This window comes from Salmo salar, chromosome ssa08, assembly GCF_905237065.1.
Source record: "Salmo salar chromosome ssa08, Ssal_v3.1, whole genome shotgun sequence".
In the NCBI taxonomy this organism is placed as follows: domain Eukaryota; kingdom Metazoa; phylum Chordata; class Actinopteri; order Salmoniformes; family Salmonidae; genus Salmo; species Salmo salar.
The window spans coordinates 12,523,535-12,549,874 of NC_059449.1; the positions used below are offsets into that span (position 1 = coordinate 12,523,535).

The 26,340-nt window shown below is 50.6% G+C and overlaps 1 protein-coding gene across 4 annotated transcripts in view; it reads left to right on the forward strand.

The window, feature by feature from the left end:
• The window catches only part of LOC106610174 (F-box/WD repeat-containing protein 7), a 204,611-nt gene that overhangs the window by 56,497 nt on the left and 121,774 nt on the right, over window positions 1–26,340 (forward strand). The window contains exon 1 of one of the 4 annotated variants that reach the window (XM_045722728.1): window positions 48–63. The exons of the other annotated variants lie outside the window; for them this stretch is intronic. The gene's annotated coding sequence lies outside the window, so the exon portion shown is untranslated. Of the gene's footprint in view, window positions 1–47; window positions 64–26,340 lie in introns of those variants that run through there. 4 annotated transcript variants of the gene reach the window in all.

The following is a 26,340-nucleotide window of genomic DNA, read 5'->3' on the forward strand; positions in this document are numbered from 1 at the left end:
TCTCTCTCTCTCTCTCTCAAGGCCTCCTTGCTTCATCAACTCTGATTACTATTCAGTGATGAGGTGAATGATTTGCCTGTCGTCGTCTCCTCTGTGGGGGGCGCTCGGTGCAGTCTCCATCTCCAGGGCTAATCGGGTTAAACGCCTGATAAGGTGAGTGAGCAGTGTTGTGGAGGGAGGAGTGTAGAAGAGGGGAGATGCTGCTGGAAATTGTACCGGTCTAAGATATGTTTTTTTTCTTTTGCATACATACATCCTCCCCTCCCTCCCTCCCTCCACAGCACTGCTCGCTCACCTTATCTGGGGCGTTTAACCTGACTATCCCTGGAGATGGAGGCTGTACCGAGCGCCCCCACAGAGTAAGAGATGACGTCAGGCAAGCAAGTCCCTTCTATCTAGGCTTCTTTCGCTCTCTCCATTTATTTTATCTGTGCATTTTCTCACGGTGCTCGAGCTTTAAACGTAAGCACATGTGATGTGGTTTCCCCCCCGTATACACTTCCAAATGGCTTGCCTAACCTTCACCACAGCAGAGAGAGAATCTTACACTGAACAAAAATATAAATGCAGCAATGTCAAAGATGTTACAGTTCATATAAGGAAACCAGGCAATTGAAATAAATTCATTAGGCCCTATTCTATGGATTTCACCTGACTGCGAATACAGATATATATCTGTTGGTCACAGATACCTTAAAACAAAAAAGTAGGGGCGTGGATCAGAAAACTTGATCAGGCTGTTGATTGTGGCCTGTGGAATGTTGTCCCACTCCTCTTCAATGGCTGTGCGACGTTGCTGGTTATTATCGGGAACTGGAACACGCTGTCGTACACGTCGATCCAGAGCATCCCAAACATGCTCAATGGGTGACATGTCTGGTGAGTATGCAAGCCATGGAAGAACTGGGACATTTTCAGCTTCCAGGAATTGTGCACAGATCCTTGTGACATGGGGTTGTGCATTATCATGCTGAAACATGAGATGATGGCGGCAGATGAATGACACGACAATGGGCCTCAGGATCTCATCACATCACATTCCAATTGCCATTGATAAAATGCAATTGGTTTCATTGTCCGCAGCTTATACCTCTCATACCTTAACCTCATCGCCACAATGGGGCACTCCGTTCACAACGTTCACATCAGCAAACCTGATGTCTGACAGTTTGTGCAGAAATTCTTTGGTTGTGCAAACCCACAGTTTTATCAGCTCTCCGGTTGGCTGGTTTTAGGCGATCCCGCTGGAGGTCCTGGGCTGGAGTGGTTAGACGTGGTCTGCGGTTGTGAGGCTGGTTGGACGTACTGCCAAATTCTCTAAAATGACGTTTGAGGCGGCTTATGGTAGAGAAATTAACATTCAACTCTGGCAACAGCTCTAGTGGACATTCCTGCAGTCAGCATGCCAATTCCACGCACCCTCAAAACTTGAGACATCTGTGGCATTGTGATGTGTGACAAAACTGCACATTTTAGTGGCCTTTTACTGTCCCCAGCACAAGGTGCACCTGTGTAATGATCATGCTGTTTAATCAGCTTCTTGATATGCCACACCTGTGGATTCCATTGGATGGATTGTTTTGGCAAAGGAGAAATGCTCATTAATGGATGTAAAGAAATTTGTGCACATTGGAGAAATAAGCTTCTTTTAGGATCTTTTATTTCAGCTCATGAGACATGGGACCAACACTTTACATGTTGCGTTTTTATATTTTTGCTCAGTATGTATTGTGCGGAATATGGAGGTGAATTTTACATTGATCGGCTGTCTCTCTCTTGCTTTCGTCTGATTACTTTTCTGTGACCCGGGAGGGGCATATAATTAGGGTAATAACGCTGTCTGGTGCTCTGCCGCTCCACTACTCAGCTACTTAGATGCTCCTTTCTAACCCCCTCCTTTTGTATCCAGCTGTCAAACCTTGTGGAGGGAAGGAGCAGAGCCACGGTTTGGATTTCTCTTAACTCCACTCCGCTCTATCCTCGCAGCACTGGGTTGATTAACGGGCTCCCGGGAGCACCCATGTCATAAAAGGGCAACATACTTTGATTGGCGACTCGGCGGATCGGCTCTGAGCGGCTTATTGCCAGAGCTGCTGGAGGGGGGAGTAGGCAGGTACAGTGGTGGCAGTCAGCGGCGTTGACAGGGACAACATCCACATCACTTTAGCAGCCTCATCCGGGGGGGGGGGGGGGTGGGAGGAAGGAACAAAGAGAGAGAGTAGGAGACGGCAGTAGCAGGAGAGGCAGTAACCCCAGCAGCATCCTGCTCCAGAGTGAGCTGGGCAGAGGGAGGAGCCTCGGAGAAGAGGCGTGTGTCTGGATGCTGCGAAGAGAGGAGAGAAGAAGAGGAGAGTGGAAGGAGGAGGGAGTCACAAGGGGAATGTACTGGAGCATCCGTATTGTAGCGGCAGACTTTCAGCCTCCCCGGTGTGTAGCAAGGTGAGCAGCCTCCGGCCTTCCCGCCAGGCATGACTGCGGCGCCTGCATCCCATCAGAGATTTAACTGACTGGAGAAGTGACATTGCAACTGCAGCCTGTGGCTTGACACACAGGAGAACCCGGAAGCGTCGGGTGTCTCTGGAGGACTCTGAGCGACTCGGGACAAGGCAGTTATTTGATCTGGGAACTAAACGAATGCTGTGAGGAGCAACTGAAAGGAACTAAAGAAGGACAGCATTAGTCTTTAGCTCTCCCTCCCTCATCCCTCGTTCTTCCCTTGTTGTCGTCTTATTTTCCTCTGGACCAGAGAGGCCACTAATGAGCAAGTCAATGTGTGGCTGTGGCTGCAGCTTCATCTCCTCTCTGATGAAGAGGCTGGGCCGCACAGCCTGTTGCTCAGACCTCCTCTCCTGCAGCCACACCTCCGAGCAGCTGCAGCGCCTGGCCACCGGCTGCCCACCGCCCCCCAAGGTAACGATGCCTAACGCGATGCCTTCCCACATGGCCACCCACATCCATGGCATAGACAGGGCGCTTCAATGGATTTGACTGGATCTCTCCATCTTACTGTTGTTTACGACTTATCTGTATAAAGATGCAGTGTGCATACTAGAATGGAGTGAGGAAGTACTAGTCATTCACAATCTGTGCTTGGACTTTGTATAGGCTAGTAAGCTACTAGCATTCCGTCCTAGTACTGTAGACAATACTAAGCTATTACTTCGAGTAATACAGGATGGACTGAGAATCATATTAATTATGTATGTTTGGGTCAGACTGACCTTGCTTTTGGTTATCCAAGATTATTTCTCCCATTATCGGGCTGCATGCGGAGCTATTGGAAGTGCACTGCAGTAATTGATTTTGTAATGGTACCAGGTGATTTAATGGCTGTCTAGCTTTGTTGCCTTGCCAACCATAGGGCTTGCTTTGAAACTGGCCGGTTTTCTAAATGGATGACTTCAGACATCCTGGTGGTTTAATACTGAGTGATTGCTGCGCCGCCTCAATTGGAGAAAAAGCTTTTTGAGTAATGGAGCGAACTCCAAGACGGTACAAGAAGAAAGATGAGTAGAAGGGAGAGGAGGCGAAGGGTACACCTGAACAAGTTGTTAGGGCTCTGACCCTTATCACTAGCCTCCACCCTGTTCTCGTCTCTCCCTTACCCTACGGAGGTCGGCTCCTCTTTTCATACTTCCCCACTTGTTACCCGTATTGTTTTTGACCGTTTGCCGGTATTGACTGAGTGGCTTCTTCCCGTTTTGACGGGGAGCGGCCTGGGCTGGGTTTGGCAGTTGGCCATTTTCACTTTGTACAAGATTGATCCTGTTTTCCTCTGGAAAGATTTATGTCCTGATGGAAGGTGAGAAAGTACCGCAAAGTAAAATAGAGGATGTCTGGTTGGTTTTCATCTGTTGCCCGCATGCCAACTATTGAATGAGGGAGAGTTCTCTTTAAAACATCTCTGCGTTGTTTAACAAACGGTATGAGAGGTAACATTAAAACGTCTCTTTACTATTAATCCATCTGTTATCGAGTTAAGTGTTTCAGTGTCAAATTCAAGGAGAAATAATTCCCCTCTTCCCGTCCTTCCTTTTTTACAGGCCTGAACGGTTTCAGTTCCCTCCTTTTTGAGGCACCAATCGGCACCAGCTTTAAATGGAGAGATCGATTAATAGCCTCTGCAATGAAATGTAGACCCAGGAGGTCCCACTGAGCACTAAGCTCTGTATTTATAGGATTACTGCTTCTAAAGAAGGCCTGTATATAACAGCCCATGGCCGCTGGGCAGAAATTCATAATTATAAATATTAACATCCCTTTACCACTGATTAGGCGGTTGGCATGTTGCATAATACAATTAATCTCTCAGCATGGAACATGTTTTGTTCAGCCCAAGTCTGACACTGTTCATTCCATTGCTGTTTTTTTTTCTCCCCCCCTTTCACCGAGTTAACCTCCCGATGTTCCATTGGTGACTATGCTTTCATCAATGTACATTTGTATTATTTAGCTAATAAGATGGCAGCTCCTCCAGCTATCTGTTGCTGGTGGTCTTTCTTTTTATGGACTGAGTTCATAGTGAATATCTAGCTGCATGTTCCACCCCTCTCCTTTTTGCTCTGTTCAGATCACATCCGTTTGATTTATTGCCGCGGTTTCAAAGGGGTTCTGCTGTCCGATTCGCTCTTCGTTGGCGTGCCCATGTCTCACTGGTCACAACACCGTAAGCCTCATCACCCTTTGATAGATGGACTCTCAGCAACTCTGCTTTTGTCCTTTCATACTTCACTTGAGGTATTAGCACAAGTCTGTAGAGAAAGTCCCTGCAACCACAGCGGGGTATTTCAGTGCCTCCTTTTCCCTGTTGTCCAAACTCAGGATCAGTATGTAGGCTGTGGTGTTGCCTCGAGCCTGCCGTCTTCTGAGCACAGCAAGTGAGAATATAACTTCTTCTTTTGCAAAATAATGTATTTGACCCATACAGGCTGATTGTGGCAGGATCAAACTCCCTCCAACTACTTGCTTGACATGCTCCGCAGGAGAGAACATTGCTGGTGTTTTTATGAATGTTTCACAGCCAATCTCGGCTTGTCTTAACTTACTGATTAAGCATCAGAATAAACTTTCAAGGTCTGTAATGATTGACCGGACCGTATGTCCGATGCTCCATAAAGAGCAGGCAGTGAGGATTGTAGGCAATATGTGGTTGTCTGTGGTTGAATAGATTGTCTCAATAGTCCTGTGTTTCTTTTCAGACTACTTACTCAGCAGCAGAGAAAATGACTGGTGTTTTTTCAGCTTTGATAGCATATCTGGGCTTGTCTTAGAGGCCCAGTGCAGTCAAATATGTGATTTCCTGTTTCTTTATATATATTCCCACACTGTCGTTGGAATAATACTGTGAAAATGATAATGCCTATTAAGTGTAAGAGCTGTTTGAAACGACTACATGAAATTACAGCCTGTTTTGGCGGGATGATGTTTTCAGCGGTTAATCGACCAATAAGAGTTCCACACCTCTGCCAAAAACAGCACGTTTTCCCCTCCATACTCAGACCACTCCGACAGTCCTAGCTAAATTCTTGCTTGAGAAATAGATATTTACTAAGAAGCAATTTTTTTGTTGTTTCTTTTTGACAATTTTAATTGACAACAATCACATTGAGTTACTTAATTGTTACCCAGAAATGATGTGATATTTCTATAAAAACGCCTGTATTGGGCCTTAAAGTTACTGATGACACTTCAAAACTATTGGTTTGAAAATAGTTTCTAACGATCTGCCATAAAGAGCAGGTCGTGATGAGTACAGCTCATCCACGCGTGGTTAATGTCTGTGGCTGCTGTTTAGATTGAGCCATTTACTCACTGACCCCCTTCACTGGGCTAATAATCCTTCAGCAGTTTGCCAGCCGGTTGGATAGAGAGCCTAATACGTCTGCGCTAAACACAGTAGGGAGATTGCTGAGGGGAGAGGCCAAGCATGCCCACTGTTCTGATGTTAGCTGGCGGCCTGACCAACTGCCTGCTGTGCGAAATGGGGCCTTCACAAGTTAAAGTGCTTACCCGTTGGCCACCCCTCATGGCCCGTGGAGAACTTGGCCCGGCCTGAAGCAGCCCAGCAGTCCACCATAAGGGGCATTCTGCCGGTCTGAAGTGCCCCCAGATGAGGGCACTGTGCCTGGGCTGAAGAAGCTGAAGTGGTGCCTGGGTGTGCCACACACAGCTGTGTCTTTGTCTCTGGAGCTCCAGACTTGGCACAGCACGCCACAGAAGCCCAACAACCCCTGTTATCAGCAGCTACACTGGGTACTGTTTTGGGCCCAGCTGCCACAGTTCTGTGCGCTAGGCTAACTAACAAGACCCAGCCTTAAACTATAAACATTCACACCCATTTATATTATTCCTGTGGATGGGGAAAAAGCTTTTGGTCGGTCGATAAAGAGTCCAATGGCTGGCTGGCTTTTTTTTTTTTTACAGCGCAATCAAAGCATATTTCACGAACGATACCAGCTCGTTACATCCCCATTATTGCTTTTGGCTCATTGTCCATTAAACGGAGACTGTGAAAGTTCCCATGCATTTGCGGTCTGATAAGAAGAGCATAAAACCCCAAGCTTAATGTTTAAGTTCTAATGGTGTTCTGTTTCTGCTTTCACTTGGTCATCTTGCAAGATGCTCTGATATGCACAACCTTTTGAGATAATGGCTTCCGTTTTAAACACTCAGGTAACTTTTCCCAGTTCATTGTGCCAGAAGTATTTTATCATCCTGTACGATCTCAGCCTTTTATAAACCCTTGCCGTACTAAATTCAACACAGCTTTCATTTAGCAGGATGCCAGGATGCCAATATTGTTTGTTACGATAGCCATATTCTGAAGTCTAAAATCCCATAACTGTAGTATTAAAACATGAACCATCTGTAGGCTTATTAGAAAGCAAGTCAAGCTTGTATTTTTTTTGTTTATCCAGCAAAGTTGTGGATGAAGACAAACTGCAATATGCCTATGGGATATTACGAATGACAAACATTTGTTTTGCCGCAGGGTATTCCCGCTCGTGTAAGATCTGTCTCTTAAATCGCATTAAAGCACATGGTAATGGAATTTGGGATGTTGCTGAGATTACTCCTCAGGAGTTTTCTGCTGACGGAGGTAACTTAGTTCCCACCATAGAATTATAATTACTTCTACACTTTTTATATACACCTCCACCAATTACCTCGACTAAGAGTTAAGTAAAAAAAAAAAGTACGTTTTTCTGTCAGCAACTGAAGCATTCTGCCATTTCTGTTATTTAATAAGGAAATAAATGCTGCTTTCTTACCCTCTACCACCTATGGGCAGGTTGCCACAGTCTGAAGAGGAAGTCTGCCAGGCAGTTGTTGTTTTGGTCCTAGTGACCTCATCCTACCTGTTTCCTGTATGAGGTGAGACTCTCTATACAGTACCCATTTGGGCTGTGTGTCACTCAGGAAAGCCAAGCTCACACCTGCATCATCCACTTCCTAGGTATACGTTCTGCTCTCACCCTCTGACCTCAACCTAGAGTAAAATCCCTCGCTATAGTGCTAGCTGGTGGAGGTGTCTCACTGGTGGTCCACGCTTTGTAGAGGCTGTAAATGAACCAGAAATAATTACCTTCATCCCTCCCCTGTGATTCAATACGTCACTGTCTCTCGCGGACATGCGCTCTTGTCGTGTGTGTGTGTGTTCCACCGCGATTGTTTTCGGCAACAATAACAAAACATTTTTCATGTGATGTTTAAGAACCTAATTACAGAACCTTTGCAATTCCCTTATAGGAGGCATACCGGGTTCAGCTATTCATAGCCTTCCTCTGTCGAGCTCACAGCTCTGAAATACAGGTCCCAGGGGGAGCCCTGCAATCTGAGATGAGGCTAATGCTCCAGTCTCCACCACAGCGCTTGAGACTTGGAGAGCCAGGCATCCACACACACGGAGCCACTCAGCCAACCCAGTTTCTTTCCTGGAGGTCACAAAGAAAAGTAGTTTCAGGGAAACGGACACAAAATGGCCGGCCATCTATCCACTCGTCACTTTGTCAATGCCAGCCGGCGCATACAGCTCCACAACACAAAGCGCATTCATTTCCTTTTGTGTGTGTAGCCTACGACTGTGTCTCTGCAGTTTCTAAGGAGGTGAAGTGTGGCTAGAGAAATGTACCTGGCTGGTGTCTCATTTTGTCAGTGGGCTAAAACAAGGGGACCTCAGTGTGTCCCAAATCTTGTCAATGTTACAGAAAAACCCTACAAAAGAATTATCTGAAATGATCATTCGTCCCTTTTTCCTTTTTACTTCATCCTTTAGTTTCATTATCATCCATCCATTCATCCATCCAGGGGCTCATACACTAGAGGCGAGCTGGACAGATGATTGCTCTGAAACATTTCTTTTTAGAGGGAAGCAGCTTACCGGTAACCACGGGAACGGCTTGTTTTCTTCCAATTTTGTCGGCGCTGTTCCTTTTGGAACGCATCTGATTTTGTTGGTCGCGTACATATTTTGCAGGTCTTATCTCATGTGCAGCGAAATGCTTGTTTCTCTAGATCCAACAGTGCAGTAATACCCAAAAATACAAAAACATGCACACATCAAAACAAGTACATTTATACATATAAATATATATGTATGTGATGGTGTGTATAGACATTATGGACAGTATATGAATAGAAAAGGTGTGTACAGCAGTAGTTATATAGGATGAGCCATGACTAGAATACAGTATATACATATGAAGTGAGTAAAACAGTATGTAAACATTATTAAAGTGACCAGTGTTCATTGACTATGTACATAGGGAAGCAGTGTCTAAGGTTCAGGGTAGAGTACCGGGTGGTAGCCGGTTAGTAACAGTGTCTAAGGTGCAGGGTAGAGTACCGGGTGGTAGCCGGTTAGTAACAGTGTCTAAGGTGCAGGGTAGAGTACCGGGTGGTAGCCGGTTAGTAACAGTGACTAAGGTTCAGGGTAGAGTACCGGGTGGTAGCCGGCTAGTAACAGTGTCTAAGGTGCAGGGTAGAGTACCGGGTGGTAGCCGGCTAGTAACAGTGACTGAGGGCAGGGTAGAGTACCGGGTGGTGCCGGTTAGTAACAGTGACTGAGGTCAGGGTACGGTAGAGTACCGGGTGGTAGCCGGCTAGTAACAGTGACCGAGTTCAGGGCAGGGTAGAGTACCGGGTGGTAGCCGGTTAGTAACAGTGACTAAGTTCAGGGCAGGGTGGAGTACCGGGTGGTAGCCGGCTAGTAACAGTGACCGAGTTCAGGGCAGGGTGGAGTACCGGGTGGTAGCCGGCTAGTAACAGTGTCTAAGGTGCAGGGTAGAGTACCGGGTGGTAGCCGGTTAGTAACAGTGTCTAAGGTGCAGGGTAGAGTACCGGGTGGTAGCCAGCTAGCTAGCTAGTGTGTACGCCATTTGGTGGGAGTAGTTCAGAACCTCTGCCGTCTCCCATGGCCCAGCTTCCTCTGAGACAAATGGCCTGCCAGAGAAGCATCGGCCACAGTAAGAGGAAGAAAGCAAGAGGAAAATGACACGCACTGCACCCCTCTTATCTGTTCACTTGCTGTCTCCCTCTCGCTGTCCCAACAGTCTGAGACCATGTTCACTGGGGAGATTTCTGTCCCATCCGGTGCTGAATTTGGAAGTAGATATCAGTCATCCATTACAGAATGATTAGTGTTCAGGGAAACTGGATGAGATGTGCTATTCCGGCCTGTCTTTCTGGCCTTGTCCTCTTTTCAGTCTGGCAGACGAGTATCACTCGACCGGAATATCAATGTGGCCATCCGAATCGAACATGGCTTTGGTGTGTCATGCTCGTCACATTTTGCCAGTGGACTGGTAAGAACTGGTTTGAGATTTTATTTTATTTTCACTCATCATATTCTGTCATATGTATCTGGTACATGGTAACAATAAGAAATGCTCACGTCCATGACTAATCAAAGGTCAAAATGCAAAACACATCATTGCAAGGTTTCTGCAAGCTGTTATCACTTCCAATGGTGTGCACCTTTTTAGGAGCGTTAACAATGAGCAAACTAAGAGACTGATGATATCGGCTGTTACATACCCACAGTCCACTTCTCGGTAACACAGCTCTTAGCTGTTCTGCTAAGTTGCTCATCTCCTGCCTGATAAATAAGTAATTGATGTGACAACCTGTAAGAAATCCTGCTATGCCCTCAGACGAACCATCAAACAAGCAAAGCTTCAATACAGGATTAAGATTGAATCCTACTATACCGGCTCTGACGCTCGTCGCAGGGCTTGAAAACTATTACGGACTACAAAGGGAAACCCAGATGCGATCTGCCCAGTGACGCGAGTCTACCTTTTTACATTTTACTCATTTAGCAGACGCTCTTATCCAGAGCGACTTACAGTAGTGACTGCATACATTTCATAATTTTTTTTTTCTCCGTACTGGTCCCCCGTGGGAATCGAACCCACAATCCTGGCTTTGCAAACACCATGCTCTACCAACTGATCCACACGGGACCCCTACCACTCGAGCTAAATGCCTTATTATGCTCGCTTCGAGGCAAGCAACACTGAAGCATGCACGAGAGCACCAGCTGTTCTGGATGACTGTGATCACGCTCTCTGTAGCCGATGTGAGCAAGACCTTTAAACAGGTCAAGATTCACAAAGCCGCGGGGCCAGATGGATTACCAGGATGTGTACTCCGAGCATGCGTGGACCAACTGGCAAGTGTCTTCACTGACATTTTCAACCTGTCCCTGACTGACTCTGTAATACCTACATGTTTCAAGCAGTCCACCATAGTCCCTGTGCCCAAGGAAGCGAAGGTAACCTGCCTAAATTATTACCGCCCGTAGCACTCACATCGGTAGCCATGAAGTGGCTCACATCAACAGCATCCTCCCAGATACCCTAGACCCACTCCAATTCGCGTACCGTCCCAACAGATCCACAGATGACGCAATCTCAATTGCGCTCCACACTGCCCTTTCCCACCTGGACAAAAGGGACACCTTTGTGAGAATGCTGTTCATTGACTACAGCTCAGCGTTCAACACCATAGTGCCCACGAAGCTCATCACTAAGCTAAGGACCCTGGGACTAAACACATCCCTCTGCAACTGGATCCTGGACTTCCTGACAGGCCGCCCCCAGGTGGTAAGGGTAGGCAACAACACGTCTGCCACATTGATCCTCAACACTGGGGCCCCTCAGGGGTGTGTACTTAGTCCCCTCCTGTATTCCCTGTGTCGTGTCTTTGGGTCACCATTAAACTGAAGACATGTTTAGCAATTAACTCCCTGTAATTATTATCACGCGAGTAAACTGATTAATCGTTTAATTGTAATTAACTAGGAGATCGGGGCACCAAGGAAAATATTCACATTACAAAGTTAGAACTTTCCTATATTATAACATTATATATTATATTCTATTATAGTATAGGCCGATTAATCTTCTGGTTTAAATTGTGTATTTTACCTCGCGTCCAGTCTCATTCCAAACGTCGTAAATTGTTGTATGTGCATGAATCCAGCCTTTACTAAAGTCATCCATACATCAATTGTCTTAAAATCATTTATTTACTAAACTAAGTAATTCACAGAAAGCATACAAACAGTAATTATTGTCACAAAGAATTGGTAGAGTAATGTGCCCTAGTGGGCTAAACAGGCATGGCTGGTGTCTTGTTAAACAAAGGGTCATAAAAGGGCAGCTGAGGAGGCACACAGAGTTCATTAATATTAACAATTGATTTGGTAATCCTTTGCACATGAACGCTCACTCATTCGGGAACAATTGCAATCAATATATATTTACGCTCAGTGTGTCGTTGGGATCCTTGTTTTTTTTTTTTGTCCGCATTCTCTCTCTCTCTCGGTTAGAATGTATCTTTCAAAGCGACATTCATTAATGTCGTTATAGAATGGGTGTTTCCATGTGGTATAGTTAACTTTCAGTAGAGGAATTGCGGGTCAAACGTTGGCTCTCTCTTCTGAGGTAAGCTGGTCTAAAGAAATAACTTCTAGGTGGGGTTTTATACGTGAACGTAGAACAGGCTTGTCACATGACGCCTGGTCCTGTCTGTGTCCCTGGGGGGCGTGCCGATGACTGATCTAAGCTTTTGAACAGAAATACATTCTATCACATTAACATCAGTACATGGCATCTCAACGTATTCCAAATAGCTTTATCCTTATTAATACATTTTATACAACCATTTGGATACAAGTCCCATAGCTGAGGCTATTATATAAACAGTATTATGGTAATGTGGCTATATTGTCTCTTCTGAGTATCACAAAATTGTACCAAGCGGACCAGTTCGTAGCTGGATTCTTCACCATTCTTTTATACCTTCTCCAGAACATAAATGTCGTTCGGTTCCCCAATTCTGTGAGTTTGAAGAATTTCCTATGTCTCTCTATGGGCCATGTGGCCGGAGATTCTTCCCTAGAATTTTACCACCCCTTCACACAGGGCCTGGGTGGGGGGAGGTAGGTTGGGGGATGGTGCAAGGGGGAGGGGGTCAACTGTCCTCCCTGTACTCAAAGAGGGCAACGTCATGACACCTGTTCACCCACGACCTGCGTGGCCAAACACAACTCCAACACCATCATTAAGTTTGCTGAGGACACAACAGTGGTAGGCCTGATCACCGACGACGATGAGACAGCCAATAGGGAGGAGGTCAGAGAACTGGCAGTGTGGTGCCAGGACAACAACCTCTCCCTCAATGTGAGCAAGACAAAGGAGATGGTTGTGGACTACAGGAAAAGGCGGGCCGAACATCCCCTCATTCACATCAACGGGGCTGTAGTGGAGCAGGTTGAGAGCTTCAAGTTCCTTGTTGTCCACATCACCAACGATCTATCATGGTCCAAACACACCAAGACAGTCGTGAAGAGGGCACGGCCTAACCATATCCCCCTCAGGAGACTGAAAAGTTTTGGCATGGGTCCCCAGATCCTCAAAAAGTTCTACAGCTGCACCATCGAGAGCATCCTGACAGGTTGCATCACCGCCTGGTATGGCAACTGCTCAGCATTTGACCATAAGGTGCTACAGAGGGTAGTGCGATACGGCCCTGTGTATGTCACTGGGGCCAAGCTTCCTGCATTCCAGGACCTATAAAATAGGCGGTGTCAGAGAAAAGACCATAAAATTGTCAGACTCCAGTCACCCACGTCATAGACTGTTTTCTCTGCGATCGCACAGCAAGCGGTACCGGAGCGCCAAGTCTAGGACCACAAGGCTCCTTAACAGCTTCTACCTCCAAGCCATAAGACAGCTGAACAATTAATCAAATGGCCACCGGACTATTGCATTGACCCCCTACATTTGTTTTGTACACTGCTACTACTCGCTGTTTTATCTATGCATAGTCACTTCACCCCTACCTACATGTACAAATGACCTCTAACCTGCACCCCTGCACACTGACTCGGCACCAGTACCCCCTGTATATAGCCTCGTTATTGAACTGCATTGTTGGTTAAGGACTTGTAAGCATTTCACGATAAGGTCTACACCTGTTGTATTCGGCGCATGGGACAAAGTTTGATTTGAACTCCTCCAGCACTGTCACCTGTGGAAACCAACTGCTGGATCCAGGTTCTGATAGGTGTGTGTGTGTGTGTGACTGCATGTCCATCATTTGTCGCCATGGCGATCCAAACGGACATCCCATTCTGCCCCCATGGCACTCGTCAATCCAGAACAGCTGACCCGGCTGAATGGACCTTCAAGGCTTTACCCTCTTTAGCTAAGCTCTGTCTGCTGTAAATCTGACCGCTAGAGTGGACACACCACTTGGAAAAATCACCCATCTGCCGCTTTCTCAGGATATTTATTTATTTATTTATTTATTTATTTAATCAAGCATTTGCTACAGGCGTTTCTGAGAACTAAACATTATTTAGGTCACTAAGTACGATGTCTTACTATTGTCTTTTATGTTCTAGTAGGCCTAATTGGCACAGTTCAGTGAGACCTGTGGAGGGGGTGTGTGTGGGGGTTGTTTGGTCAGTGATGTGGTGAGGAGGCTGTCAGACGGTCACCTCTCTGATCCCCAGAGTTGCCTAGTGACAGCTGCCCACGCCACCAGAGAGTCTCCCCTGACACCCAGTCCCCCCCCCCCAATCCCCTATCCCCCACCGTCAAAGACCCTAACGTCAGAGAACAGACACCGCTCGCTTAGTATTATAGAGACAGCCTGACTACTGGCCGATAGCCTTCTTGTGAAGACTGCAGAGAAATAAAAGTTGAATCCTCTGATGCAGTGGCTGGACCTTGACTTGCTAACCAGACAGTCTGCTATTTTACATGCTGGATGGGTATTACAATGTTGTGTTTGCAATGTAGATGTGTACATAAGAACTCCTCCCCCCTGCAAGCCACCCCCCCCCCACTTCCTCCCTCTTCCACTTAAACTCTTGACGTGGTGCCAGGCCCTGACGCCTCCGAGTCAGAGGCTGTGCTCTCTCATCCACAGAGTAATAACACTGGCTGTGTTTTGAACTGACACCAGGACTGGGCTGCATAGTAACTCAGGTCAGGGAGCTGAAGTGGTCACACTGCATGGTCACACTACATACACTTCACATAGTCATGAGAAGTCCATACGTAGCCCTTTACACTCGTACCCGTATACGGGTTGAAAATGGCAGATTTGGACACGGATAAGAGCCTAAATTGGAACGTAGTGGCTCTACAGTAGCACGCTATACATGACGTCAGAGCCCTGGCTCTGCTTCACGGCGCTGGATGGGATTTGGCTGACAGATGTTCTGACTTTGAGCGACAAGAAGTTGCCCTCATCCCTCCCGCTAATTGGGCAGCGTCTGCAAATCATTTTTGTCTGATTTGAAGGAAATGCTGTAAATTACGCGGACTATATATTTTAAAAGATGAGACAATAAGGATTATAATAAATACCGCTTTGTCATTCAAGCATGTCAAACAATTGTATCCAAATGTGCACTTTACATTTCCTCACAAAATGCCACGTCATACAGCCTCAACATTTATGATCACTGTTTGATGTACAGTTACAAGACTACTTGGCGCTCTACCCTGGGTTGTTCTGAACAGAATAAGCCTATGTTGTTTTGTGAAGAACATTTGCAACGGACCACACGTCTGAATGCAAACGACTCCGTTCTACGCGCACCAAAATGACGATCTGCTTCTCTGAATTGCTTTGTGAAAGCCTAACGCTGTAAAATCGGGTTTTGTAATTTAGCTAGTCATGTTGGCAATAGAACAAGCTTTCAGATGTCCACCTGACCCAGATTGAGATTTATAAGGGACCGTTTTTGTATAGCGTAAACAACAGTAATTGTGTGATGGCGGGGATGCAGGGCTGTGTTCCAAACGAAACAACTGCAAGTGTGCTTGCTCCAGTTCCTCAACGGCACAGCTACGAGAGCTCCAAAAGCCCCTTATAGTTGAATACTCTTTTTCTGAGTCAACTGTGCACACTTTGGAGAGGTGTGTGTGTGTGTGTGTGTGTGGTGACTTGGAAACACCAGTTAGACCTCTCACTCAAACCCTTGCCATTTTTTGGTGTTTTGTTGCGCCTACCCCACATTTCCCAGGAATGTTCTTATGTTACTGAATGTATCCAGAGTTTTTTCCGATTTCGTTATCAACAAATCCCGCGAAAGGTAGAATAAATGTAAAAGGCACATAAAATCATAATGTTTAGATTTAGTCTTGTCAGGTGAGCTGCTGTTCTCACCTTTTTTAGTCTAATTTTCCCATGATCTTCAAACTGTTAATTTCTAATTGCTACCATGGTTATGCAGACTCTTTCCATAGTTCTTCTGTAAGAAACATTTCAGTTTAGCCCTATCCGTAAAAGCCAGTTCCCTGGAGTGTCCGGGGTTAAAGATTAGACCATCTTCCCACCAGGAGTCTGTCTAGCTAGAGCACAACCAGTGAAGAGTGGACGATGGAATGAAATGAAGGAACCCTGCCTAGATAAAGGTCATTTCCCAAGCCCTAGTGTACTGGGAAGCCCTGCTGCCCTGGGGGGCATTGAGGGGGTAAAGGGGGTGACAGCCATGCCCGGATGCCTGAGTCCCCAGAGAGCAGATGGCCAGTATGGGGCGCCATTCAGGACATATTTACAGATGCAGTATGTCACTGGCCGGAGAGAGTGGCTTAGTCATGTTCCATTGAGAACTGTGTGAGAGCGAGGCAGGCAGGAAGGGTAGGCGAGAGAGAACACTATTTGAGTTACTAATATTCTCAATAGCACAAACAGTCTTAAAGGGTCTAAGCACATCTGTTCAGTCACATGGAAATAACCTCAGTGCAAGGCATGTTGGGACAGCGACATTGTCCTCCAACTACTCCTATAAAGACAAGGTACATCTACCAATCAAGCGTCCTTCCAGGAAAAGTTAAGCACATTATGGATGCATCCCAAATAGCACCCTGTCCCGTAGAAAGTGCACTACTTTGACCAGAACACTATGAGCCCTGGTCAAAAGTAGTGCACTGTATAGGGACTAGGGTGCCATTTAGGATTTAGTCAATTTTCCCACGGTTCCCAACAGGTGCATTGACTCCCCCCTCCACCTCCCCTAACCAGCATTTTAATAGCTTCCTCCATCAGTCCCCCAGCTGTGCTGCCCTGCTGTATCCCTCCATTCACCCCTGGATCTACCCTGCACCGGATAATCCCTCCGCTCTACTGTAATTCCTGCCCCTGTGGCCGATTTTAGCAATGTGTTCACAGCAGGCTTTGGGGCCCCACAGATCAGAGCCAAACATGAAACGACGAGAAGGCTTTAACCATCCTCAATTACACCGAGCAGGGGGAGGGAGGGGGAGGGAGGGAGGGGAAGAGCGAGAGAGCTTCTGTTTTTAAGCAATATAGCAGACACTGACACCAGCCAGTGTCTCAAACTCTAACCTCCGCCAGCCTTCTGTCTGGGCTCTCTCTCTCTCTCTCTCTCTCTCTCTTGATTGGGTGGTCTAATTAGCAATAACATTTCCCCTCCTGTTGGAGACGACATTAATCAGAGGGGTTACGCTAACGAGCAAAGCACTGGGTCGGTACGGCGGTCGGAAAACATTCTCTTACGTTAATTGGAGGCTGATTTAAGCATTGCTGGAGGAACCCCGCTGATTGTCCAAGGTTGAAGTCATCAAACGAGAAGCTGCCTCTATCTTAAAACAAGCCCAAAATGAAAAGCACATTTTAAGAAGGAAATATTGGTTAGGAAATAAACTAGCTAGAGCAGGTGCTTGTGACTGATAGAAATTCCAGGTAGTCCACGCCACTACTCTGTTATTCCCTTGGGGCTCCGTACTTCCAGGTTATTGCTGTAGTAGTAAATGTGCAGCTGGATAATTATTGTGTTTTCTTAACTGCTGCTGAAAGGTACTTGCGTTGTATTGGCTAGACTAGAGGCACCTGCTCAGTAAAGAATAGGTCTAACCATAACAGTAAAGCAACAGTTGGGCATGTTTGAATGGGCCCCGCTCCCACAGAAGGGCCAGCTCTGTGCCACATTATATGCTGTGGAGAGAGTCTTGTCCTGAGTGCTGCCATTTTATTCTTGTCACCTTTTACCTTGTTACACACAACCTAATGGCATCCTGTCATTACACACCACAGCTCCGTGTGTGTGTGTGTGTGTGTGTGTGTGTGTGTGTGTGTGTGTGTGTGTGTGTGTGTGTGTGTGTGTGTGTGTGTGTGTGTGTGTGTGTGTGTGTGTGTGTGTGTGTGTGTGTGTGTGTGTGTGTGTGTGTGTGTGTGTGTGTGTGTGTGCGCGCGCGCTCTCCCAGGGCCGTTGCTGGCTTATAGAATTTGTATTGACCTCCCACTGTTTTCGCTGTCTGATTAACACTGACAAATGTTTTATTTCGTCTTGACTTAACACTGCCCTTTATAACCATAGAAATAGAAATACTAGAATGGTAAAAAGCACAATGTAATTCCAGTTCTATGCATGTAACACCTCTGCTGCTCACCCGTCACCTTTGACCTTTATATGATCTCATTAGCAGCCATACAGGTTGTCTTAATGAAGCATAGGCTACTATCTGTCTATGGACCATTATACTGGTCCGGTATCATAGTAAGCATCTTAGTCATGGTGATCGTAGTGGATGAATGATATCTGGTGTTGAAGTTATGATGAATGCTCTATGGCAGTGTTTCCCAAACTCTGTCCTCGGACCCTAAGGGATGCACGTTTTGGTTTCTGCCCTAACACTACACAGCTGATTCAAATAAGCAACTAATCATCAAGCTTTAATTTGAATCAGCTGTGTAGTGTTAGGGCAGAAACCAAAACGTGCATCCCTTAGGGTCCCCAGGAAGGAGTTTGGGAATCTCTGACCTACGGCGTTGAAGTCTTCTCTGGTTGATTTGAATGGGATTTCAGCAGGACTCTGTCAAAGTACTCCCTCTGCTGGTTCTTCAATCAAGTACTGGAAGAGGATCCCTCTTCTCAGAATGAACATCACGAATGTTTCTGACGCTAGATTAGGATTAAAAACTGTGCTCTCACATGTTCTTGACAAGCCTTTGTAGAACCTGTCATGTTTAGCCTACAGATTCCTGTTCTCTTGGCTCTTCTTTCGGTGGCTGATTCATTGCTTTGGCGTAGTGTCAGTGTCCTGCCAGTTTATCAAGAGACTCGTCCTCTGATTGGAATTCACAGGCAGGCCGGCGTCTATTCCTGTTATAACGGAGTGCACTCACTTCCTGTTGGTGTCAGTGGAGGTGGTCCAGTCTCTCAAACTGTCACCTCCCCTGGGGAACTGGAGACGGAATGTGGCCGACTTCAAAAGGAGGGGATGGCATGTAGGTTAAGCTAGGCTATTTTCCACCAGGTGATAGACAGGTTTGATGGGGGTGGGTGTCAGACAACCTTCCTATTGTCATCTCCTATAAGAGTGAGGGACACCGACCTTGAACTCAGTCATGTATTTCTCTAAATGCATGGCTCTGAGGGAACTCATTCAGGTTCAACTTTGTCTGCGTACCTGGACAAGGTGAATGTGTCCTGTTCTAGTCTGTCACATAGACCATCGCCGTGATCACCCAAGAGGCTAACGAAACAACATGACCGGGATGGAGCTTTCCCACTGTTCCCCAGGCCTGCACTCCTCCCTGCTCCCTCACTCCTTCTCCTCTAGCCTGCACTCCTCCCTCTCCCTCACTCCTTCTCCTCTAGCCTGCACTCCTCCCTGCTCCCTCACTCCTTCTCCTCTAGCCTGCACTCCTCCCTGCTCCCTCACTCCTTCTCCTCTAGCCTGCACTCCTCCCTGCTCCCTCACTCCTTCTCCTCTAGCCTGCACTCCTCCTCTCCCTCACTCCTTCTCCTCTAGCCTGCACTCCTCCCTGCTCCCTCACTCCTTCTCCTCTAGCCTGCACTCCTCCCTGCTCCCTCACTCCTTCTCCTCTAGCCTGCACTCCTCCCTGCTCCCTCACTCCTTCTCCTCTAGCCTGCACTCCTCCCTGCTCCCTCACTCCTTCTCCTCTAGCCTGCACTCCTCCCTGCTCCCTCACTCCTTCTCCTCTAGCCTGCACTCCTCCCTGCTCCCTCACTCCTTCTCCTCTAGCCTGCACTCCTCCCTGCTCCCTCACTCCTTCTCCTCTAGCCTGCACTCCTCCCTGCTCCCTCACTCCTTCTCCTCTAGCCTGCACTCCTCCCTGCTCCCTCACTCCTTCTCCTCTAGCCTGCACTCCTCCCTGCTCCCTCACTCCTTCTCCCTCTAGCCTGCACTCCTCCCTGCTCCCTCACTCCTTCTCCTCTAGCCTGCACTCCTCCCTGCTCCCCTCACTCCTTCTCCTCTAGCCTGCACTCCTCCCTGCTCCCTCACTCCTTCTCCTCTAGCCTGCACTCCTCCCCTGCTCCCTCACTCCTTCTCCTCTAGCCTGCACTCCTCCCTGCTCCCTCACTCCTTCTCCTCTAGCCTGCACTCCTCCCTCCTCCTCCTTCTCCTCTAGCCTGCACTCCTCCCTGCTCCCTCACTCCTTCTCCTCTAGCCTGCACTCCTCCCTGCTCCCTCACTCCTTCTCCTCTAGCCTGCACTCCTCCCTGCTCCCTCACTCCTTCTCCTCTAGCCTGCACTCCTCCCTGCTCCCTCACTCCTTCTCCTCTAGCCTGCACTCCTCCCTGCTCCCTCACTCCTTCTCCTCTAGCCTGCACTCCTCCCTGCTCCCTCACTCCTTCTCCTCTAGCCTGCACTCCTCCCTGCTCCCTCACTCCTTCTCCCTCTAGCCTGCACTCCTCCCTGCTCCCTCACTCCTTCTCCTCTAGCCTGCACTCCTCCCTGCTCCCTCACTCCTTCTCCTCTAGCCTGCACTCCTCCCTGCTCCCTCACTCCTTCTCCTCTAGCCTGCACTCCTCCCTGCTCCCCTCACTCCTTCTCCTCTAGCCTGCACTCCTCCCTGCTCCCTCACTCCTTCTCCTCTAGCCTGCACTCCTCCCTGCTCCCTCACTCCTTCTCCTCTAGCCTGCACTCCTCCCTGCTCCCCTCACTCCTTCTCCTCTAGCCTGCACTCCTCCCTGCTCCCTCACTCCTTCTCCTCTAGCCTGCACTCCTCCCTGCTCCCTCACTCCTTCTCCTCTAGCCTGCACTCCTCCCTGCTCCCTCACTCCTTCTCCTCTAGCCTGCACTCCTCCCTGCTCCCCTCACTCCTTCTCCTCTAGCCTGCACTCCTCCCTGCTCCCTCACTCCTTCTCCTCTAGCCTGCACTCCTCCCTGCTCCCTCACTCCTTCTCCTCTAGCCTGCACTCCTCCCTGCTCCCTCACTCCTTCTCCTCTAGCCTGCACTCCTCCCTGCTCCCCTCACTCCTTCTCCTCTAGCCTGCACTCCTCCCTCTCCCTCACTCCTTCTCCTCTAGCCTGCACTCCTCCCTGCTCCCCACTCCTTCTCCTCTAGCCTGCACTCCTCCCTGCTCCCTCACTCCTTCTCCTCTAGCCTGCACTCCTCCCTGCTCCCCTCACTCCTTCTCCTCTAGCCTGCACTCCTCCCTGCTCCCTCACTCCTTCTCCTCTAGCCTGCACTCCTCCCTCTCCCTCACTCCTTCTCCTCTAGCCTGCACTCCTCCCTGCTCCCTCACTCCTTCTCCTCTAGCCTGCACTCCTCCCTGCTCCCTCACTCCTTCTCCTCTAGCCTGCACTCCTCCCTCTCCCTCACTCCTTCTCCTCTAGCCTGCACTCCTCCCTTCTCCCTCACTCCTTCTCCTCTAGCCTGCACTCCTCCCTGCTCCCTCACTCCTTCTCCTCTAGCCTGCACTCCTCCCTGCTCCCTCACTCCTTCTCCTCTAGCCTGCACTCCTCCCCGCTCCCTCACTCCTTCTCCTCTAGCCTGCACTCCTCCCTGCTCCCCTCACTCCTTCTCCTCTAGCCTGCACTCCTCCCTGCTCCCTCACTCCTTCTCCTCTAGCCTGCACTCCTCCCTGCTCCCTCACTCCTTCTCCTCTAGCCTGCACTCCTCCCTGCTCCCTCACCCTTCTCCTCTAGCCTGCACTCCTCCCTGCTCCCTCACTCCTTCTCCTCTAGCCTGCACTCCTCCCTGCTCCCTCACTCCTTCTCCTCTAGCCTGCACTCCTCCCTCTCCCTCACTCCTTCTCCTCTAGCCTGCACTCCTCCTGCTCCCCTCACTCCTTCTCCTCTAGCCTGCACTCCTCCCTGCTCCCTCACTCCTTCTCCTCTAGCCTGCACTCCTCCTCTCCCCTCACTCCTTCTCCTCTAGCCTGCACTCCTCCCTGCTCCCTCACTCCTTCTCCTCTAGCCTGCACTCCTCCCTGCTCCCTCACTCCTTCTCCTCTAGCCTGCACTCCTCCCTGCTCCCTCACTCCTTCTCCTCTAGCCTGCACTCCTCCCTGCTCCCTCACTCCTTCTCCTCTAGCCTGCACTCCTCCCTGCTCCCTCACTCCTTCTCCTCTAGCCTGCACTCCTCCCTGCTCCCCTCACTCCTTCTCCTCTAGCCTGCACTCCTCCCTGCTCCCTCACTCCTTCTCCCTCTAGCCTGCACTCCTCCCTGCTCCCTCACTCCTTCTCCTCTAGCCTGCACTCCTCCCTGCTCCCTCACTCCTTCTCCTCTAGCCTGCACTCCTCCCTGCTCCCTCACTCCTTCTCCCTCTAGCCTGCACTCCTCCCTCTCCCTCACTCCTTCTCCTCTAGCCTGCACTCCTCCCTGCTCCCTCACTCCTTCTCCTCTAGCCTGCACTCCTCCCTGCTCCCTCACTCCTTCTCCTCTAGCCTGCACTCCTCCCTGCTCCCTCACTCCTTCTCCTCTAGCCTGCACTCCTCCTCTCCCTCACTCCTTCTCCTCTAGCCTGCACTCCTCCCCTGCTCCCTCACTCCTTCTCCCTCTAGCCTGCACTCCTCCCTGCTCCCTCACTCCTTCTCCTCTAGCCTGCACTCCTCCCTCTCCCTCACTCCTTCTCCTCTAGCCTGCACTCCTCCCTGCTCCCTCACTCCTTCTCCTCTAGCCTGCACTCCTCCCTGCTCCCTCACTCCTTCTCCTCTAGCCTGCACTCCTCCCTGCTCCCTCACTCCTTCTCCTCTAGCCTGCACTCCTCCCTGCTCCCTCACTCCTTCTCCCTCTAGCCTGCACTCCTCCCTGCTCCCTCACTCCTTCTCCTCTAGCCTGCACTCCTCCTCTCCCTCCACTCCTTCTCCTCTAGCCTGCACTCCTCCCCTGCTCCCCTCACTCCTTCTCCTCTAGCCTGCACTCCTCCCTGCTCCCTCACTCCTTCTCCTCTAGCCTGCACTCCTCCCTGCTCCCTCACTCCTTCTCCTCTAGCCTGCACTCCTCCCTGCTCCCTCACTCCTTCTCCCCCTAGCCTGCACTCCTCCCTGCTCCCTCACTCCTTCTCCCTCTAGCCTGCACTCCTCCCTGCTCCCTCACTCCTTCTCCTCTAGCCTGCACTCCCTCCCTGCTCCCTCACTCCTTCTCCTCTAGCCTGCACTCCCTCCCTGCTCCCTCACTCCTTCTCCTCTAGCCTGCACTCCTCCCTGCTCCCCTCACTCCTTCTCCTCTAGCCTGCACTCCTCCCTGCTCCCTCACTCCTTCTCCTCTAGCCTGCACTCCTCCTCTCCCTCACTCCTTCTCCTCTAGCCTGCACTCCTCCCTGCTCCCTCACTCCTTCTCCTCTAGCCTGCACTCCTCCCTCCCCTCACTCCTTCTCCTCTAGCCTGCACTCCTCCCTGCTCCCTCACTCCTTCTCCTCTAGCCTGCACTCCTCCCTGCTCCCTCACTCCTTCTCCTCTAGCCTGCACTCCTCCCTCTCCCTCACTCCTTCTCCTCTAGCCTGCACTCCTCCCTGCTCCCTCACTCCTTCTCCTCTAGCCTGCACTCCTCCCTGCTCCCTCACTCCTTCTCCTCTAGCCTGCACCCTCCCTCTCCCTCACTCCTTCTCCTCTAGCCTGCACTCCTCCCTGCTCCCTCACTCCTTCTCCTCTAGCCTGCACTCCTCCCTGCTCCCTCACTCCTTCTCCTCTAGCCTGCACTCCTCCCTGCTCCCTCACTCCTTCTCCTCTAGCCTGCACTCCTCCTGCTCCCTCACTCCTTCTCCTCTAGCCTGCACCCTCCCTCCCTCACTCCTTCTCCTCTAGCCTGCACTCCTCCCTGCTCCCTCACTCCTTCTCCCTAGCCTGCACTCCTCCCTGCTCCCTCACTCCTTCTCCTCTAGCCTGCACTCCTCCCTGCTCCCTCACTCCTTCTCCTCTAGCCTGCACTCCTCCCTGCTCCCTCACTCCTTCCCTCCTAGCCTGCACTCCTCCCTGCTCCCTCACTCCTTCTCCCCTCTAGCCTGCACTCCTCCCCTGCTCCCTCACTCCTTCTCCTCTAGCCTGCACTCCTCCCTCTCCCTCACTCCTTCTCCTCTAGCCTGCACTCCTCCCTGCTCCCTCACTCCTTCTCCTCTAGCCTGCACTCCTCCCTGCTCCCTCACTCCTTCTCCTCTAGCCTGCACTCCTCCCTGCTCCCTCACTCCTTCTCCTCTAGCCTGCACTCCTCCCCTGCTCCCTCACTCCTTCTCCTCTAGCCTGCACTCCTCCCCTGCTCCCTCACTCCTTCTCCTCTAGCCTGCACTCCTCCCTGCTCCCTCACTCCTTCTCCTCTAGCCTGCACTCCTCCCCTGCTCCCCCACTCCTTCTCCTCTAGCCTGCACTCCTCCCTGCTCCCTCACTCCTTCTCCTCTAGCCTGCACTCCTCCTCTCCCTCACTCCTTCTCCTCTAGCCTGCACTCCTCCTCTCCCTCACTCCTTCTCCTCTAGCCTGCACTCCTCCCTGCTCCCTCACTCCTTCTCCTCTAGCCTGCACTCCTCCCTGCTCCCTCACTCCTTCTCCTCTAGCCTGCACTCCTCCCTGCTCCCTCACTCCTTCTCCTCTAGCCTGCACTCCTCCCTGCTCCCTCACTCCTTCTCCTCTAGCCTGCACTCCTCCTCTCCCCTCACTCCTTCTCCCTCTAGCCTGCACTCCTCCCTGCTCCCTCACTCCTTCTCCTCTAGCCTGCACTCCTCCCCTGCTCCCTCACTCCTTCTCCTCTAGCCTGCACTCCTCCCTGCTCCCTCACTCCTTCTCCCTCTAGCCTGCACTCCTCCCTGCTCCCTCACTCCTTCTCCTCTAGCCTGCACTCCTCCCCTGCTCCCTCACTCCTTCTCCTCTAGCCTGCACTCCTCCCTGCTCCCTCACTCCTTCTCCCTCTAGCCTGCACTCCTCCCTGCTCCCTCACTCCTTCTCCTCTAGCCTGCACTCCTCCCTGCTCCCTCACTCCTTCTCCTCTAGCCTGCACTCCTCCCTGCTCCCTCACTCCTTCTCCTCTAGCCTGCACTCCTCCCTGCTCCCTCACTCCTTCTCCTCTAGCCTGCACTCCTCCCCTGCTCCCTCACTCCTTCTCCTCTAGCCTGCACTCCTCCCTGCTCCCTCACTCCTTCTCCTCTAGCCTGCACTCCTCCCTGCTCCCCTCACTCCTTCTCCTCTAGCCTGCACTCCTCCCTGCTCCCTCACTCCTTCTCCTCTAGCCTGCACCCTCCCTCTCCCTCACTCCTTCTCCTCTAGCCTGCACTCCTCCCTGCTCCCTCACTCCTTCTCCTCTAGCCTGCACTCCTCCCTGCTCCCTCACTCCTTCTCCCTCTAGCCTGCACTCCTCCCTGCTCCCTCACTCCTTCTCCTCTAGCCTGCACTCCTCCCTCTCCCTCACTCCTTCTCCTCTAGCCTGCACTCCTCCCCTGCTCCCTCACTCCTTCTCCTCTAGCCTGCACTCCTCCCTGCTCCCTCACTCCTTCTCCTCTAGCCTGCACCCTCCGCTCCCTCACTCCTTCTCCTCTAGCCTGCACTCCTCCCTGCTCCCTCACTCCTTCTCCTCTAGCCTGCACTCCTCCCTCTCCCTCACTCCTTCTCCTCTAGCCTGCACTCCTCCTCTCCCTCACTCCTTCTCCCTCTAGCCTGCACTCCTCCCTGCTCCCTCACTCCTTCTCCTCTAGCCTGCACTCCTCCCTGCTCCCTCACTCCTTCTCCTCTAGCCTGCACTCCTCCCTCTCCCTCACTCCTTCTCCTCTAGCCTGCACTCCTCCCTGCTCCCTCACTCCTTCTCCTCTAGCCTGCACTCCTCCCCTGCTCCCTCACTCCTTCTCCTCTAGCCTGCACTCCTCCCTGCTCCCTCACTCCTTCTCCTCTAGCCTGCACTCCTCCCTGCTCCCTCACTCCTTCTCCTCTAGCCTGCACTCCTCCCTGCTCCCTCACTCCTTCCTCCTCTAGCCTGCACTCCTCCCTCTCCCCTCACTCCTTCTCCTCTAGCCTGCACTCCTCCCTGCTCCCTCACTCCTTCTCCTCTAGCCTGCACTCCTCCCTGCTCCCTCACTCCTTCTCCTCTAGCCTGCACTCCTCCCTCTCCCTCACTCCTTCTCCTCTAGCCTGCACTCCTCCCTGCTCCCTCACTCCTTCTCCTCTAGCCTGCACTCCTCCCTGCTCCCTCACTCCTTCTCCTCTAGCCTGCACTCCTCCCTGCTCCCCTCACTCCTTCTCCTCTAGCCTGCACTCCTCCCCTCTCCCTCACTCCTTCTCCTCTAGCCTGCACTCCTCCCTGCTCCCTCACTCCTTCTCCTCTAGCCTGCACTCCTCCCTGCTCCCTCACTCCTTCTCCTCTAGCCTGCACTCCTCCCTGCTCCCCTCACTCCTTCTCCTCTAGCCTGCACTCCTCCCTGCTCCCTCACTCCTTCTCCTCTAGCCTGCACTCCTCCCTGCTCCCTCACTCCTTCTCCTCTAGCCTGCACTCCTCCCTGCTCCCTCACTCCTTCTCCTCTAGCCTGCACTCCCTCCCTGCTCCCTCACTCCTTCTCCTCTAGCCTGCACTCCTCCTCTCCCTCACTCCTTCTCCTCTAGCCTGCACTCCTCCCTGCTCCCTCA